This window comes from Monodelphis domestica, chromosome 1, assembly GCF_027887165.1.
Source record: "Monodelphis domestica isolate mMonDom1 chromosome 1, mMonDom1.pri, whole genome shotgun sequence".
Classification (NCBI taxonomy): Eukaryota; Metazoa; Chordata; class Mammalia; order Didelphimorphia; family Didelphidae; genus Monodelphis; species Monodelphis domestica.
In genome coordinates, this window is record NC_077227.1 from 658,287,728 (window position 1) to 658,304,405 (window position 16,678).

A 16,678-nucleotide genomic window follows, 5' to 3' on the forward strand; every position below is an offset into this window, starting at 1 on the left:
CAAAAACAAGAGAACATTTACATATGACAATGGAAATATTGTTCAAAGAATAACTATGAATGCCCACCTCCAGAGAATGAACTGATACATAGGTGTAGTTTTATACATAGGTCTCTCTTTTTTTAATCAAATAGTGTCCTTTTTAGTATAGGGAGGGGAATGAGGGTATTAGATACTTGGGAACTTTAATGTAACAAACAAACAAATTTTTAAAAAAGAAAATTGTTTCCCTAGAATACGGAAGGAAACCACATTTAGGGGTGAGTGACTGAAAATATTAATTCTAGTAGTATATGTGTGTCCTATTCCTCCAATACACTGGGGGTTCCCCAAGGAAAGGGCCCCTGTTTTCTTCTTCCCCTGTATATTTCTCTCACTACACCTAGTAGAAAATGCTTGGACACTACAGGCTCTCAGCCTATATTGCTGAATAGCCAGATGCCAGATATATAATATTCTGCCTCTGAAATATCAGGCTATCTTGCAGTATCACAGTGACAACATAAAGTGTGTCCCTTTAAACTCTCATAAAAATCTTGTCCACTCCTACTCAAAGGAAAGTCATATTTGCAATAGAGCCATGCCTGAAAACAAGGACTGTTTTTCAGTGTTGTTGTTTGATATTTACACCCCTTTGGGCACTACTATGGAATGGACGGGAGGGAAAAGGTCAAAGGAAAAAAAGTAAAATCAGAAAGGGCATTATCCTGGCAAATGCCCCAAGTGGCGGCACATGGCCATTTTGTAGCTGCATTTCTTAAAGGCACCATGAATGTGATGCTGGGGTGAAACTGATTGAGAAGGTTTTGGACCAGGTTGCTCATTCTGGAATAGGCAATTCTTCTCCCCCCTCCTCTCCCTACCCAAACTCTAGTAGTAAATTCTTTACTACTGCAAAAAAGCTACTATAAATAAACCAGAGCAGGAAAAGGGGCAAAAGGCAAACAGGGAGGAGAGATGATGATAAGAAATACCAACAATCTGAATGTTAGTCTGATACTAAGACAACAACGCTTTGAGGCTCCGACAACAGATTCTTGTATATTTCTTGTCAAGGCAGGAAGTGATCCCAGGATGAAGGCAGAAACAGGACTAAAAGAGGCTAAAAGGAAAAGGGATGCTTGGAACCGACTGATAATAGATCCTGACAGGTAAAGAAACCAGGTATCGCTAAGATTATTCCTTCCTACGATCTATGTCCCACCCTCAATCTGTGCCCCAAGAATCTCAAATCTACACTTCTAATCCTTGGAGCTATGTTAGAATATATAATCAACCCAAAAGAAGTTTTGCAAAGAAAAAAAGATTTAGGTAGTATTATTACAAGTAGATAAGGACAATTAAAAAAAAACTTGAAATAAACATACGAACTTGAATTTCAATTTATTTGAAAACCAACTGGAAAAAAGCAGATCAAGTCACCACCAGCTTAGATACTCAAGCTATTCGGTATTGGGGATTAGAGAGTCTTCCATTCTGGACTCTCCAGGCTAGATTCAGGAATAGTCCAGGGATGTCAAGCAAAGATATGTATTGGGTCCTCAGATGACTGTGACACCTATCTAGTTGATGCCATTTACGGTACCAACCTTTCCTCCAGCAGGGTGGGTAGATAATAGGTGGTCCAGTAGATGGTAGAGTCAGGAAGACCTGAGTTCCACTTTGGCCTCAAATATTCACTAGCTGTGTGACCCTGGGCAAGTCATTTTATCTGTGTCTGCCTCAGTGTCCTCCTCTATAATACTGGGTAATAATAAGCATTTGACTCCCATATTTGTTGTGAGTATAAACAACATACCTTTTAAGACTTTTGCAAACCATAAAGCAAGCTATAGAAAACTTAGCTACTTTTGTAGCTCCACAACCCCCTGCTTCCTCTTTGCTGCTAAGGTTAAACATAAAGACCTAAAACAAAGATCCAATAAAATTCCAAAAAGGGCAATAGAAAGATGGAAACTGGCTTCATAGTCCCTTCTAATGTCACCGCAGAGCTTTGCCACATAATGGGAATAGGACAAAAATGAATCCTGAGTCTAAAGGAAAGGAAGAATGTTCAGTTTCTTTAATGTTTGCTTGAAGACCTAACCTTTCCCTGCCTGCCAAACAACCACTCAAACACCAACTTGAAGTCTTAACAAAATGGGCTGAAGGATGGAATTTCGGTTTTGTATTTTGAATGATGCCAAATTCTGAGTTATTACTTTGAAAGAGGTTTTTTCTTCACTTGATACAGACTGTGAAAGAGACGTATTAGGGAGTAACTTCATGCTAAACTCAAAAAAGATGAGCTACTATCCAGTAGCTATTTCTCCTGAGGGATTCATGAATTTAGTACTTAGCATAAACAGCCTTGTCCATCCTCCATTCAGCCACTAAAATGATTTTCCTAGAACATAACTGTTCATATCACAACTACCCCTACTCAATAAATTCCAGGGACTTCTTATCACCCCCAGGAGCACATATAAAATCTCTGTTTGGCATTCAAAGCCCTTCAGTTAGCCCAAACACACTTTTCAGTCTTCTTACACCTTCCCCCACAACGTGTACTCTTTGATCCAGTGACACTGGCCTCTTGGCTGTTCCTAGAACAAAACACTCCATCACCAATGCTCCAAGCATGTTCTCCAGCTGCCCCCCCCCAATGCCTGGAATGTTCTCCTGCCTCCACTCTGAATACTGACCTCACTGACTTCCATAAGTCCTGACTAAAAGCCTACCTTCCCTGGGAAGTTCTCCCCAATCCCTTTTAACTCGAGTTCCTTCCCTCCATTAATTATTTCCTATTTATATATGTGGTATATCCTGTCTCTAGCTTGCTCTGTATATATTTGTTTGCATGTTGTCTTCCCCCATTAAATTGTAAGCTCCTTGAGAGCAGACTTTGTCTTTTGCCTCTTTTTGTATCCCTAGCACAGTGCCTGGAACTTAGAAAGAGCTTAATAATGTTGATTGATTAATTGACAATTTATAACTTCAGTGAGGACTATTAAATGCTCCCTATGTTCAAAACATTGACCACACAAAGGAAAAGCAAAATCCTTATTGCCAACAAACTTTCATTTTGCCAGAGGAACTTATATTCCACGTAATTGCTCTTCATTTCAGGAATGTAAGTGTTCTCTCTCCAGTTGCCTCAAGTACCTCATAGCAGCTAGCATGGAGCTGAGCATCAAGCAGGTGCTCAAACATTTAAGGAACTTCGAGGACCCAGAGAGCTATATAATCTTATCCTGGGAGAGGGTTTCTCTAATGGAGACTCCAAAGGATACCAGAAAATATAACATTGGGAATATGACTGGGGGCAAGGTTAAAGGGAAGGGGTAAAAGTAAGTTGTCGAGCAAAATGAAAGCATTTTTAAGGGACAGAAATGAAACAGAAATTTAAAAAAAAGATCCTTAACAAAAACTTACCACCCAACTCTATATGGAAAAAATGACTTGCAAGAATGTCTTCCATTATCAAACCTGATATGGTTGAAGAGCTGAATTCTGCTCCTCTAAAAGAAGAAAATTGTTTGAATTTGGGTAGCCTCACACAGCAGATGGGATCTTTGAAACACAGAGCGTTAGAGATGGAAGGAAACTTAGAAATCAAATAGTCCAAATTTTCAAATGGATAAACTGAGGTGCAGAGGAGTTATGGGCTTCTCCAATGATACAATTAATGGGAAAGTCAAGATTAGATCCCTGGTTTATTAATTCCTAATATAATGCCCTTTGGTTATACCATCATCATGCTTCTTTTTAAAAACCTCACCCTAGGGACTCTGACACACTGTTAGTGGAGCTGTGAATTGATCCAACCATTTTTGAGAGCAATTTTGGATTATACTCAGAAAGATACCCTGAGAAGAGCAGGAAAAAAGGAAAAGAACCCATATGCTCCAAAATATTTATAGCAGCTCTCTTTGTGATGGCAAAAAAATAGAAATTGAGGGGATACCCATCAATTGGAGAATAGTTATATATTTTTCCATATAGAGTTGGGTGGTAAGTTTTTGTTAAGGATCTTTTTTTTTTGTTTACCCCTTCCCTTTAATGTTACCCCCAGTGATATGTGGTATATGATTGTGATGGAATACATACCATAAGAAATAATAAACAGAGTGATTTAAAAAAAAAAACTTGGAAAGAACTATATGGGATAATGAAGAGCGAAATGAGTGGAACCAAGAGAACATTATAAACAGTTACAGAATTAATACTGGAAGAATAAATTGTGAATGTTTCCTCTAGAGAATGAACTAAAAGGTGGAAATATGAAAGAATTTGTATGAATGTGTCTGTCTCCCCTTCTGTGATGTAAGGAGGGGAGGGAGTGGCTGGGACGCTTGTGGATAAATTCTATTAATAATTTTTTTTTAAGATCTCACTCTAGAACTTACTATCAATAGTTTGTTAAATCTTCTAAGTTTGGGGCTAAGTTTTCTACAGGTGTTCCTGCTCAGGTTTCTGTGTAGTGCTCACACCTCGTCCCTTCATACATACCACTCTTCAACTTTGCCCCAGTTACTACCTAATTTATAGTCCTGGCAGTAGGAGGGCCAATGGAAACTCTTTGAACTGTGTATAATTTAGTCTGGGCCTTGTGAAGTGGCATTTCACAATGAAGAAAGTTGAAGAAAACACAGAACTTTCTCCCGCCTCTCCCCACTCTCCTCCCACAAATGCCCCCTTCCTCCCTCCTGCCCCATATGCTTCCAATTCACTGGAAGCTCTTAGAGCTCTACATTTAAAGCCAAGTTACGTCCACTACATAGACTTGGCAAAACTAGCTATCGTGGAATGTGGGCATTTTTTAGCCCTCCTTCACTACACCCACTTTTCCAAGCTCATTTTAGCTTTGGGGTTTCACGCATGCCACGTTGGTGGCTTTCTTCTGCTTTGATCCATGCAATTCTAGAAGTTCAGATAAAGAAAACGCATCCTCTTCTGTTCTGAGAAAACTTCATCTTCCTACCCAAACTCTATGATATAGAAGTAGCTGGATACAGAATGATGGGGCTTGAAGGCAGAAAGACCTGAATTCAAATCCAATCTCAGATACTTACTAGTTGTATGGCCTTGGGCCAGTCAATTAACTCATCTGTCTCCATTTCCTCAACTGCAAAATAGGGGTCACCATAATTGCATCTTGCCTCCTATGTTTGTTCTAAGGGTCTAGTGAAATAATATTTGTAGAACAGTTAGCATGGTACCTGGCACCTGGTAGGCATTTAGTTAATGTTTGTTTCCTCCCTACTTGTAAACTGCTAGAGGACCTGTTATCTTGAACAATCATGGCGCCCATCATGGGGACTCTAAGGAGGTCATTGAGTCCAACCTATCCCAAGGATTGTGCCTAACTCATCTTAAACAAATCCTGTCCATATGGAACTAGAGAGGAAGACACTCCATTATTGAACCTAATTAAAATTCTAAATGATGGACTTCAGGGATCTATGCCAGTGGCAGAGCCACCAAAGTCCTCAGACTCTTGCTGCTGACTCAGCTTTCTCTGCCTCATGTTCTACATTGATTAACATGGTACCTCAAGGTGGTTACTACTCACTCACAGCCTTATAGCGTTGACTAGCAAGTATAGGGATGCTAGGGAAGGAGGTGGTTAAAAAATGATTTTACCTTAAAGACTTGTTATAAGTGTGAGCCAGGTCAAGTCACTTAACCCCTGAGTCTCAGTTTCCTCATTTGTAAAATGGGAAGTCATGTTTCCATTGCCATAATCCAGGGCTGTCATGAGAAAAGTACTCTGTGTATATGAAAGTAGAAGTTCTTAACTTTTTTATGTCATGGACCCTTCTGACAGTCTGGTAAAACCTATGACCCCCTTCTTAGAATAATGTTTTTAAATACATATCATAAAATAGATAGATTTTAAAGGAAGTCTATTACATTAAAATATAGCTTTATATTTTAATAGAATATTATATTAAATAAAATGTTTAATTAATTTAAAGAGTTGTTTGATTAATTAAATTAGTTAAAGAATTATTAAATAAAATATTTTTTAAAATTTAGGTTTATAGATTCTTGCTTTAGAGAGATTAAGAACTACTGCTTCAAAGAATTATAGAGACGGCAGCCAGGTGGCTAAATGAATTGAGAGCCAGACCCAGAAAGGGAGGTGCTGGGTTCAAGTGTGACCTCAGATATTTCCTGTGTGGCCCTGGAAAAGTCATTTAACCCCCATCATTAGTTCTTACCGCTTTTCTGCCTTAAAACCGACACACAGCATTGATTCTAAAATGGAAGATAAGGGTTTTTTAAAAAGGAATTCTAAACATATGAGTTAATAATAGACCTCTTTCTCAATAATCCTGCACTAACTGGCTTCAAGAAAACTCTTTTCAACTCTAAAATAAGTGAGTCAGTTTCCAGAAATTAAAATGAGCCCCAGAATTCTAACTCCACTCACATCCCTAGAACAAGTCCGGCCACAGACTAAGAGGGACCTTAGGGTTGGAGGGCAGCTTCAGGGGGTCAGATCTTCATTAGCTGTGACTGACCAAAAGCCTATCTATCAGGAAAGTACCTGTTTTAAGAAGTAACCCAAAAGGGACAGAATGTCGGGATCGAGTGGTCAGAGGAATGAATGAACAGGAGCATCCACATCTGAACAGAGTTCTTAACATGAGCTCTATGAACTCGTTTCATAACTATTTCAATGTAACTTGCTTCTTTTGTGTTTTATTTTACACATTTAAAAGCAATGCCCTGAAAAGGGATCCATAGGCACCACCCCATTACCAAAGGGTTGTGTCACCCAGAAACCCTGATCTAAAATGCCTGATGGAGGCAGCTAGGTGGCTCAGTGGATAGAGAAAGCCAGTGCTGGAGACAGGAGGTCCCTGGTTCTCAGACACTTCTCAGCTCTGTGACCCTGGGCAAGTCTCCTAATCCCAGTTGCCTGGCCCTTACCACTCTTCTGCCTTGGAACCAATACTTAGTATTAATTCTAAAACAGAAGGTAAGGGTTTTCTTATTTAATTTAATTAATTTTTTAAACTTTGGTCAATTTCGAACATTATTCCCTGGTTACAAAAATCATTTTCTATTCCTCCCTCCCCTCCCCTCCCGTAGCCGACACACAATTCTACTGGGTATTACATGTGTCCTTGACCAGAATCCACTTCCATATTTTTGGTATTTGCACTAGGATGTTCATCAGTCTATATCCCCAGTTGTATCCCCTATTTTAATTAAATTAAAATAAAAATTTAAAAATTAAAATAAAAGAAATTGCCTGATGGATCCTCTCGACCCCTTTGTCACAACCCATGAAACCTAAGAAACTCACTGAGAAATCAACCCTTATATGTATCCTCATTCAGCTTACTCATCATTGACGTATTCAAGAGTTACCTGGAATCTTTGGGGGCATTGAAAAAGGTTCTGGTTCTCTCTGCTCTTTTGGGAACAAAACAAGACCTGATTCCTGGACATCATGTGTGCTGCTTTGCCCACAAAACAAGCCAGCAAAGAATTAAGTGACTGGTAGGGCTGACTGGTAGATATACCCTGCAGCTTCCCTTTTGTTGTGGATGGCTTTGCTGCTATTCTTTTAAGCACCTACTATGTGCTCAAGCACTTTGCCAAGATGATAGGAATACAAGTACAAAGAATAAAATCATCTCTGCTCAAAATGAATTTTTATTTCAATGTGGAAGATAACAAGATCCTTCTGCAACCTGGCTTTTTGGAGCCAACACACAGTATTGATTCTAAGACCAAAGGGAAAAGTTGAAAAAAAAAGTCTGGTTTGGACCTCACTGGGAGGTGTTGTAACTTCAAGGAGGTCATGTGTACGCTGCAGGGAAGGTATAAACAGGAAGACAGATTCTGCCAAGTGTATGTTTGGGAGCTGGTGGGCACAGGTTTAAAACTCTTCTATGGGTGCAAAATCAGCATTTGGTTAATTAACAAGTCAGTCAACAAGTGTTGACTATGCCAGAGAAGACGGAGATCTGAAGCTTAGGAAAGATTAATTTCTTCTCTAGCCAGAGCAGGAAAAACCGATGTGACTTCATCTGTGCCATTCAGGAATCTGAGCCTTGCAACGCTATCAACCACTTCCCAGAAAAGCCTGCTTTTGTTTTCCAGAACAATCGCCCCAGATCCAGAGCACCTGACATTCTGAATGCTATTCTGAATGAAACCAGATCTGGCATCTCTTATTTACTGAAGCCTGCACTAGAAGCAGAATTAGAGGATGTTTAGAAAAAGTCCATGGGGATCTAAAGCAATTGGAAGCACAAGCTCTAGAGTTAAATGAGGGGGAGGTTCATGGTAGGAAAGGCTTGAGATGAAGCATTATCCTTTATTTGGCTTCACACTAAATAACATCAGTGACCACATGCCTAGCCCTCCAAATCAGTCCTTAAGGAGAATCACAGTAAAGACCAAAAAGGTTCAAAGAAATGAGCGAAGGCCAAAGTATCAGCCTTAGCTTTGAATGTCTGGGCTTCTGGCTGTTTTAAATTATGCTCCCATGTTGCTTCCACGTAATTTTTGGCTCAGCTTTGCAATGGAAAAATTATTTTTACAGTCTGAGCCATAGTTGTTTGTATAAGGGCATGACCATTCTGACAGTTTTGTCCTTTTGTGGCATTCAACTCATCTAGTAAAAAGTCTCTGTTTAAAAAAAAATCCTATAAAGGTTTTATTTCTCTTTCCGATAAAACAGCTTTGCCACACGACAACACCGAATCCATCAAGGTTCCTGCTAGGTCATCAGGAAGGGAAAAAAGTTTGTGTTTGTAGAATTATGTCAAGCCAAATAACAATAATTAGACTCCATTGTTTTTAATTTATCCGTCCTTGTTTTCTTTTCCCTTCCATTACATCCTTCAGGGCTAGGTGCAAGGTGCCCCTTTAGGACTGGTTGTGTCCATTTGATCTGACAATAATAACGAGGGCGGTATCTCAGACTGTGTACCTAATACAATAACAATACTTGGCACAGAGTCCGCATTTAATACCTGCTTATGGGTTGTAGCCTGATTAACTAATGGGAGAAAAATCTGTGTTGCCTAGCCACAGAATGTCCCTTATCCCAGTCGCAGATTGACCTCTACCAATACCCAATTGCTATTGGTCTCAAGGAGAGGAAAGTTTGGGTGGTTCAGTGCAAATTCATCCCCCCTAAAAGAGACAAAACAATGAAGATGCGCATCCCACAGAGAGGAAGCATATCTATGTAGAAAAGATAAGAGTTTGCAATGGTTTATTTTTCCCTTTACCACCTATCAAATGTGTGTGTGAGCTGGTGATGGGGAGGGAGGTACAGAGACAGCTGCCTGAGTAGTTTTCCTGAAGTACTGGTGGGTCCATATTGCCGGCTCATTAAACTCCAATGGCCCCCCTATTGCAGGTATCCCTTTCTCTTCTTGGGTTAGGAACTTGGTTCCCCCATCATCTGGAAAATTCAAGTAAAAAATTTTTGGATCAAAGAAGAAGTTTGAATTTTTTTCTTTTTCTGTTATAGGGTATTTACGTTTCCTTAGATGCATTTATGAATTACCAAACTTTGAAGGATATCTTTACATTTCTAGACTTTGTATCAACTGCTAACTTTTGTGTTCTTTTTGCAAGTTTTAACTTTGTAATTATTTTAACTTTAAAAGAGAAATTGTGTATATTTGTGGTACTAAAAGATAAAATATGTTGATATTATGCATGTATTTTATTGAGTTTCTAAGCTTGCATCATCTGCAGTTTCTGCAAAACTCCCCCAAAATTCCCTTTAATTTTTTATGCCAACTCTAGATATATCAAAACCACAATGGGGAAAGTCTGAGATTGGAAAGGATGCCTGTGCTCACCTCCAGGATCAAATATAAAATTCTCTGTTTAGCATAGTTTCCTCATTTCTTGGTACTTTCATACTTTTCCAGTCTTCTTGCACTCTACTCTCTTCCACAGACTTTAAGATCCAGACACACTGGCCTACTTGTTCCTCAAACAAGCCATTCTATCTCCAGTTCCCATCTGCTGTTGTCATACCAGCTATTCCCCCATGGCTGGAATGCACCCCTTCCTTACCTCTGCCTTTCAGTTTCCCTGTTTTGTTTTGTTTTTGAGACTGAGTTCAAATGCCATCCTCTCTCAGAATATTTTTCATCTACTCTGCTTCTATCTCACAGGTACCTAGCAATTTACATGTTGACTCTCCCATTTAAAATGTGAACTTCTCAAAGGGAAATTTCTGTTTTGCCTTTCTTTGTAATCTCTAGCCTCAACACAGTGTCTGACACATAATAAGCACTTAAGCATTTTTTTAACTGGATGACTGAATATAGGTGGGAAGGAACCACTGAACTGAATAGAAATTCATTTTTTCTGAATGGTTCAATTTTTTTATGTTTTTATTTTTTCTATGGTTAAATGATTCTTGTTGTCTTCCCTCTTCCTTCCCCCTTCCCAGGGTTGACAGGCAATTTCACTGGGTTATACATATTATCACTCAAATCCTATTTCCATATAATTCATTTTTGTCATGAGTAATCTTTTAAAACCAAAACCCCAAATCATATATCCATATAAACAAGTGATAAGTCACTTGTTTTTCTTCTGTGTTTCTACTCCCACAGTTCTTTCTCTAGATGTGGATAGCTTTCTTTCTCATAAGTCCCTCAGAGTTGTCCTGGATCATTGCATTGCTATTAGTAGTGAAACCAATCACATTTGATTGTCCCACCATGTTTTAGTTACTGTGTATAATATTCTCCTGGTTCTGCTTATTTCGCTCCACCTAAGTTCTGAACTGAATAGAATTTCAAGGATTGCCACTAAAGATTGGAGGATTAGGGGAGAGAAAGGAAAATTAGGAATCCTTCCCTGAAAAAGATTCTGCTGACCCTTCCTTTCTGTCTCATTGCTATTAGCCAAATCTCTCACCACCTCAGGATTAGGATTTTGTGGGAATGAAGCCCTTACCCTCTAATCCTTCTGGACACAGGGTTGATAGTCATTCAGGCTCATCAGCCTCCCCAAAATCTCTTCCACTAGTACCAAGGCTCAGCATCTCATCCCTGGAAGTGTCAAACTGATAGGAAGTCAAATGTAATCTGTTTCTCCTTAAGTCTCATAAAGAGCCCTTTTCTCCTATTCTGTGTACTTATAGTCTACTTATTTCTACCCTGGGAAATATTCCCAACCATCCCTGCAATCACACAGAACATGAAATTTATGCAACTATGACCCCAGCTCACCTTTTTAATAGCATAGATAATAGCCTCCCTTCCCCTTTCCCATTAGGATCCTGGCTGTGCTCATTTAAAGTATTCCTTGGCTACTCCATCACAAAGTTCTCTCTCCTTCCACTGAATTCCTATGGACCTCTCAACATGCAATAGAACATGACCATAGTAACCTAGTGTTTGGCAAATACAAAGATCTAAGCTTTGAGAAGAATTCCTCAAAAACTACTGGCAAAGCTGGAAAACAATATGGTCAAAACTAGGCACAGACCAACACTTCATGCCATATACCAAAGTAAAGTTAAAATGAATACATGATTTATAAATAAAAGAGGACACCATAAACAAATTAGGGGGACACAAAATAGTTTACCTGATAGACCTATAGATAAAGGAAGAATCTATGTCCAAATAACACATAGAGAATGTTTCAGGATGTAAAATAGATAACTTTTGACCAATTTAAATTAAAGTGTTTGCACAAACAAAACTAATGCAACCAAGATTAGAAAGGAAGCAACTGAGAAAAAAATTTTCTATATTAAATATCTTTGACAAAGGCCTCATTTTTCAAATATCTAGAGAACTAAGTCAAATGTATATGAATACAAACCATTCCTCAATTAACAGTTTAAAGGATATGAACAGACAAGTCTCAGATGAAGAAATTAAACACCAATCAATGAGAAAACTCATTTTACCAGGTTCTGTGAAGTGATAGAAAAACTAAACACAAAGGGAAGGTGATGTCTTTCTAAACAGAATATTTCTATTCACCAGAGCATTGAATATACTACTAAATCTTGGGGTGGGGGGGTAGGGCAATCACTTTCTAATCAATGAATCGAAACATACTATTTTAAAGAATGTTTTCCTTTTAATGGAAGTCACTGGAACACCTGCTTTGATTAACTACATTTCCTCCAACTCCAGTAGTAATATCTTGGCACACTAATTCACACTCATGGGGAAGGCAACTCTTAACTGATGAGAAATATGAATTGCAACATCATTTTTAGCTGAAATCATTATTTTCAAAAGGGCAGATGATAATAAATAGCCATTTCGGCCAAGCTATGTCAATATCAATTTATAGACCTGTTATAAAAATTAAGTATGAATAATCTGCAAAATGATGTGTGAACAATTTGTTTACAAAACAAGAAATTAGGGACTGTTAAAGTACTTTAAAAGTTTATTTTCTTAAGCAAGCTAAAAAAAAAATCTCTGCTGCTATCTTGTCTACATTTAAATGGTCCTTTCCTTATAAAGCATCACATTAGATCATCTAAACTCTGAAACAGAGGAGTCCAAATGAACGGTTTACTGTTATCATCACTGTAAATTTCCCAGAAAAAAAAAATGCCTCTCAGCGGCTCCTTACCCCAACTAGAGCCTGGACGCATCCCGGAACTTGCAAGTCCATTCTAGCTACCCTGAGAATTTAACATGTCATGGAAATGGTGATTCAACCTTAATGAAAGTGGAGAGAAAAACCACACAAGCATCCACAACATTTTCCATCCAACAGGATTCAGGCTGAAAAGCAGCCTCGGGTTAAAAATAAAGAAGGCTGGCTTTTGTTGGTGGAGCTGCTCACTTTAGTTATTGGGTTGCCTTCTTTTCACCCAACTCCATTGAAAAGTGAGAGTGGGTTGGGGGGAGGCAGGAGAAGGAGAGGAATGCAACCAAGTGTACGTGCCAAGCTGTGAAGGGCCAGTGAATGCTGTGGTTTATGTCAGGCAAATTAAAAATTCCCAGCCTTCAGGGAAGCTCTAACATTCTGCTAAGCCCTGTCTGAAAACAAGCGCCATCTGAGCTTCCATCTTCCAGTAACATAGTTAGGCAATGATGGAGTTGAATTCTTTGGGTTTTGAAGGGCTGAGCCCCCTTGGAATATGGTTAAGCAAGCATCTTTCTTTTTTCTTCTTTGACTAGCGTCTAACTTCCTTGCCTAACTGTGAAGTGAAGAACCCTTAAAGAAGGCAAGAAAGATCCCAAAACCAAAGCGGGAAGGAAGATACTCCAGTTTTCTCCCTAAATCCACGAACTCCGTTTTGATGGAACCCTTCATTCTGCCCCGCTAACCAAATCACGAATGAATGTTATTCGCGTGGGCAAAAGCAAGCTACCCGTGGAAAATGCTGCCTCTCTGGCTGGCTCAAGAAGCCCCTGGCAGAAGCTCGTTCATCTAGTGAAGATTAGGAGGAAAACAAAGGCACGTAGCTGCTCTTGCTGAAGGAAGGAGCAGCGCTCTCAGACTTTGGGAAATGATCTGTCCCAAGAGCCCCGAGAGAGAAGGGGGGTTGGGGGCGGGGGGGAATGTAGCGACCCGAGCAGCTCTATGGAAAAGAAAAGGATAGACAGGAGGAAAGGGGAAAGAAATGGAAGGGTCAGAATAAGGAGAGACAAGCAGACCTTCAGAGAGAAGGCAGGAAACAAACAAACTTGCCCAGCTGGACTTAAGAAAGAACTTAGTGACACCGACCTACAAACCAAATTCTACCCCTGGAAAGGCTTGTACACATTCCCCCAGCCTACACCCACAAGTACGAGTTCTACTCTCGGTAGAACTGCCTGCAGAAGTTAGAGAGAATGCCCCAAATGCTTGCTCCAAAGTGATGGAGGTGATGAAGATCTCTTCCTCTTTTCTTCCAATCCCCTAAACCAGGATCCCAATTGCACAGGCTCCCCCTCGACTCCCACAATTGATTATATAAGTGGTCCCATTTCCACCCAGGGTTTCTTAGGGATAAAAGGGGGAAGGGGGGGCACACCCCGCTAAACTTTTCTCTCGCGCCCGTCTGCAAAAGCAGACGCTACAAAACGGGAATGCCGGGAAAGCCGTGCCCGCCCCATCGACCCTCTTCCAAGCAGGAGGGGCGGGCAGAGATGTCAGAGGGGCGAGGATGGCAGGATGCCAGGAGAAAGAAGGTGCTTTGGAGGAAGTGGTGGCGGTGCTGCTCCGCCAGGGGCTCTGATCGGGGCTCTAGTTCCGTCCTGCAGCCCTCAGGAAGAGGCACCTTTTGGGACAAGGGAGATACTAGATCTCGCTTTTCTCCCCTCTCCCTTCCGTCCTCAACCCCCCAGCCCGAGCCCCCCGGGCAGGGTCACTCACCCTGCAGAACGCAGCGCGCCTCCAGCTTCAGCCGCTGCGGCCATCCAGGAGAGGAGGAGGAGGAGGAGGAGGAGGTGGAGGGGGGAGTGAGGGTTGCCGGAGAGGGGCGGAGAGGGAAAGGAGGGGTTATAGATGGAGGCGGTGCCGAACCGGGAAGGGGGCCAGGACCCAGCCATCGGAGACCCTGGAACGACCTCCTACTGCTCCTCCCGGGACTCCAAGCCTTCCTTCTCTCGTCTTCCGCTCCCTTCTCCGGTTTCCCCTAAATACCCCACCGAGATTCGGGGATCCTCAGTTTCCCCCTAGTATCTGTACTCACAACTCCACTGACGTCGCGTTACCTACCTAACTCCAGCTACCGCGGCTAGGATCTGGAGGCCAAGTTAAGAGCTGAGAGATGCCTCTTTGCCAACAAAACTAAAACACACACACACAATCAACTTTTTTTTTTCTCGCCTCCAGAAAACTCTGTGGTCTAATTATCTGAGCCAGGCAAAGGATGTTGTAGAGCTATTGTCAAGACGTGGCCACTGATTGGATATAGAGAGGAGGGACGAGGGAGAAGGAAGGATTTGACAGAGGGATAGAGCCCAAATACCTAACAAATCCTACAATCCCTTCCCCAACGCTCGGGTTAGGGGCGCCCCGTCCCCTCGAGCTGGAAAATCCGCTAAAACGCTGGCTCTTCCTTCAGACCAGAGGAGCCTGGATATTTTCTTCCTTTTTCTGTTATGGGGGGTTTATTGCAATTTTGGGGTTAAGTGTGCATTTCTGAGTTTCTGCACTTTTTCCACGTCCTCTGTTGTCCTAAAAACAAATCCCACTTGATTTCTTATAGCTGTGGAAGGGATAACTGTACCTGCACATACCTGCACAGGTAGAAACAATGCGTTTTAGGGGCAGACAGTAGCCTTTGGGGTTGGAGATGAGGAAAAGCTTCATGTAGTTAAAAGCGCTTGAGCAGAGCCTTAAAGAAAGTTAGGGATGTCCAGGGAGGGCTCTCCAGGCACATGAGACAAAGGTGCAGAGATGAGAGATGCAGTACTCTATCTGAAGAAAAGTGAGAAGCCTCTTAGGCCTGGACCTTGTTCTCGGAACTGTCTTGTCCTTATAGAATTCATTTTATTTTCATCCCAGGAGGTAGGTTTAGTATCATTCCTATTTTACAGATGAGGAAACTGAGGTAGAGAGAGTTTAAGCAATTTGCTCATGACTACTCGGCTAGTAAGGATTCAAGGCTGGATTTGAATTGAGAATCAAGTCCAAAAGCTGCATCCACTGCACTGTCCAGCGCTCAGCTCCTGTCAAGAGACTGACAGTCCATAGAGAGATGAGCCAAGAACACAGCAAACTTAATTTTTTAAAAAAGCACATAATTGGTACATAAAGGAGGTGAAAAGTGCTAAAGCAAGGAGGGAATGACTAGCTTCTGGCTGTAAGAGAGGGTAGCATGGAAGGAGAATCCTGAAGGATCCCAAAGGATCCCTTCAGTAGATGAAGCCAGGAAAGAGGGCACCGTTACAGGCTTAGGACACTTGGTGAACAGAGAGAGAGGCAGGAACCCCTGGGGTCTATGTCAAAGAGTCCAGATCAGCCACAGCAGGGGAAATACAGGCTACAGTTGAAGATCGGAACCAAACTATGAAGATTCTTGAATGCTAGGCAGTCAAAACCCCCCAAGGGTGTTCCTTCCAGCCCACCCACTCCCAATATATTATCAGAGACACGGGTCAAAAATTACTCTTGACAGGAGAATGGACTGGAGAAAGCTGCAACACAGATGTGAAATCATTCAGATAGAACTGAAAGGACTTGACAATGGGACGAAGGGCTTGAGGGGGAGAGAAAAATCAAAGATGACCCCAGCTGATAAAATGGGTGACAGACAAAAAGGTGCTGTCACTAAACGGAACTGACAAGTCAGAAGGAAACTGCTAATGGGGCTGAGTGGGTTGGGGATGGAGAGAAATAATTTGGTTTGGGCAGGAGTTTGTTGTTGTTTTTTAATTGACACGATGTCTATTAATTCAGTAGTCTGTATGGAGTACCTTCACTAGCATAACCCTGTGCCCATAAGGAAATACATTATTCCTGCACTCAAACAGAAACAAGCCCAAAGAAACTAACTTTATATAATATATAGCACAAACTCATTAGAGCTAGAAGAGACTTTAGCTGATCTCTAACTAAACATCTTGTATTATAAAGAAACTGAAAGATGAAGTAACTCGTCCAGTCACATAAATTAATTGCACAGCTTCTAAGAGAACCCAGATTTCACCAACACCACCCCAATCCAGTGCTCTTTTACCCCTATTAAAGCAGTTTCTCTAAATACAAATAGACTATAAATAAATAT

General features: G+C 41.0%; 1 protein-coding gene across 1 annotated transcript in view; it reads right to left on the minus strand.

Moving 5' to 3' along the window:
* STON1 (stonin 1) overlaps nt 1-14,710 on the minus strand; it is a 71,353-nt gene extending 56,643 nt beyond the window's left edge. The window contains exon 1 of the mRNA XM_007475287.2: nt 14,320-14,710. The gene's annotated coding sequence lies outside the window, so the exon portion shown is untranslated. The remainder of the gene's footprint in view (nt 1-14,319) is intronic.
* Nucleotides 14,711-16,678: the final 1,968 nt, after the last annotated feature.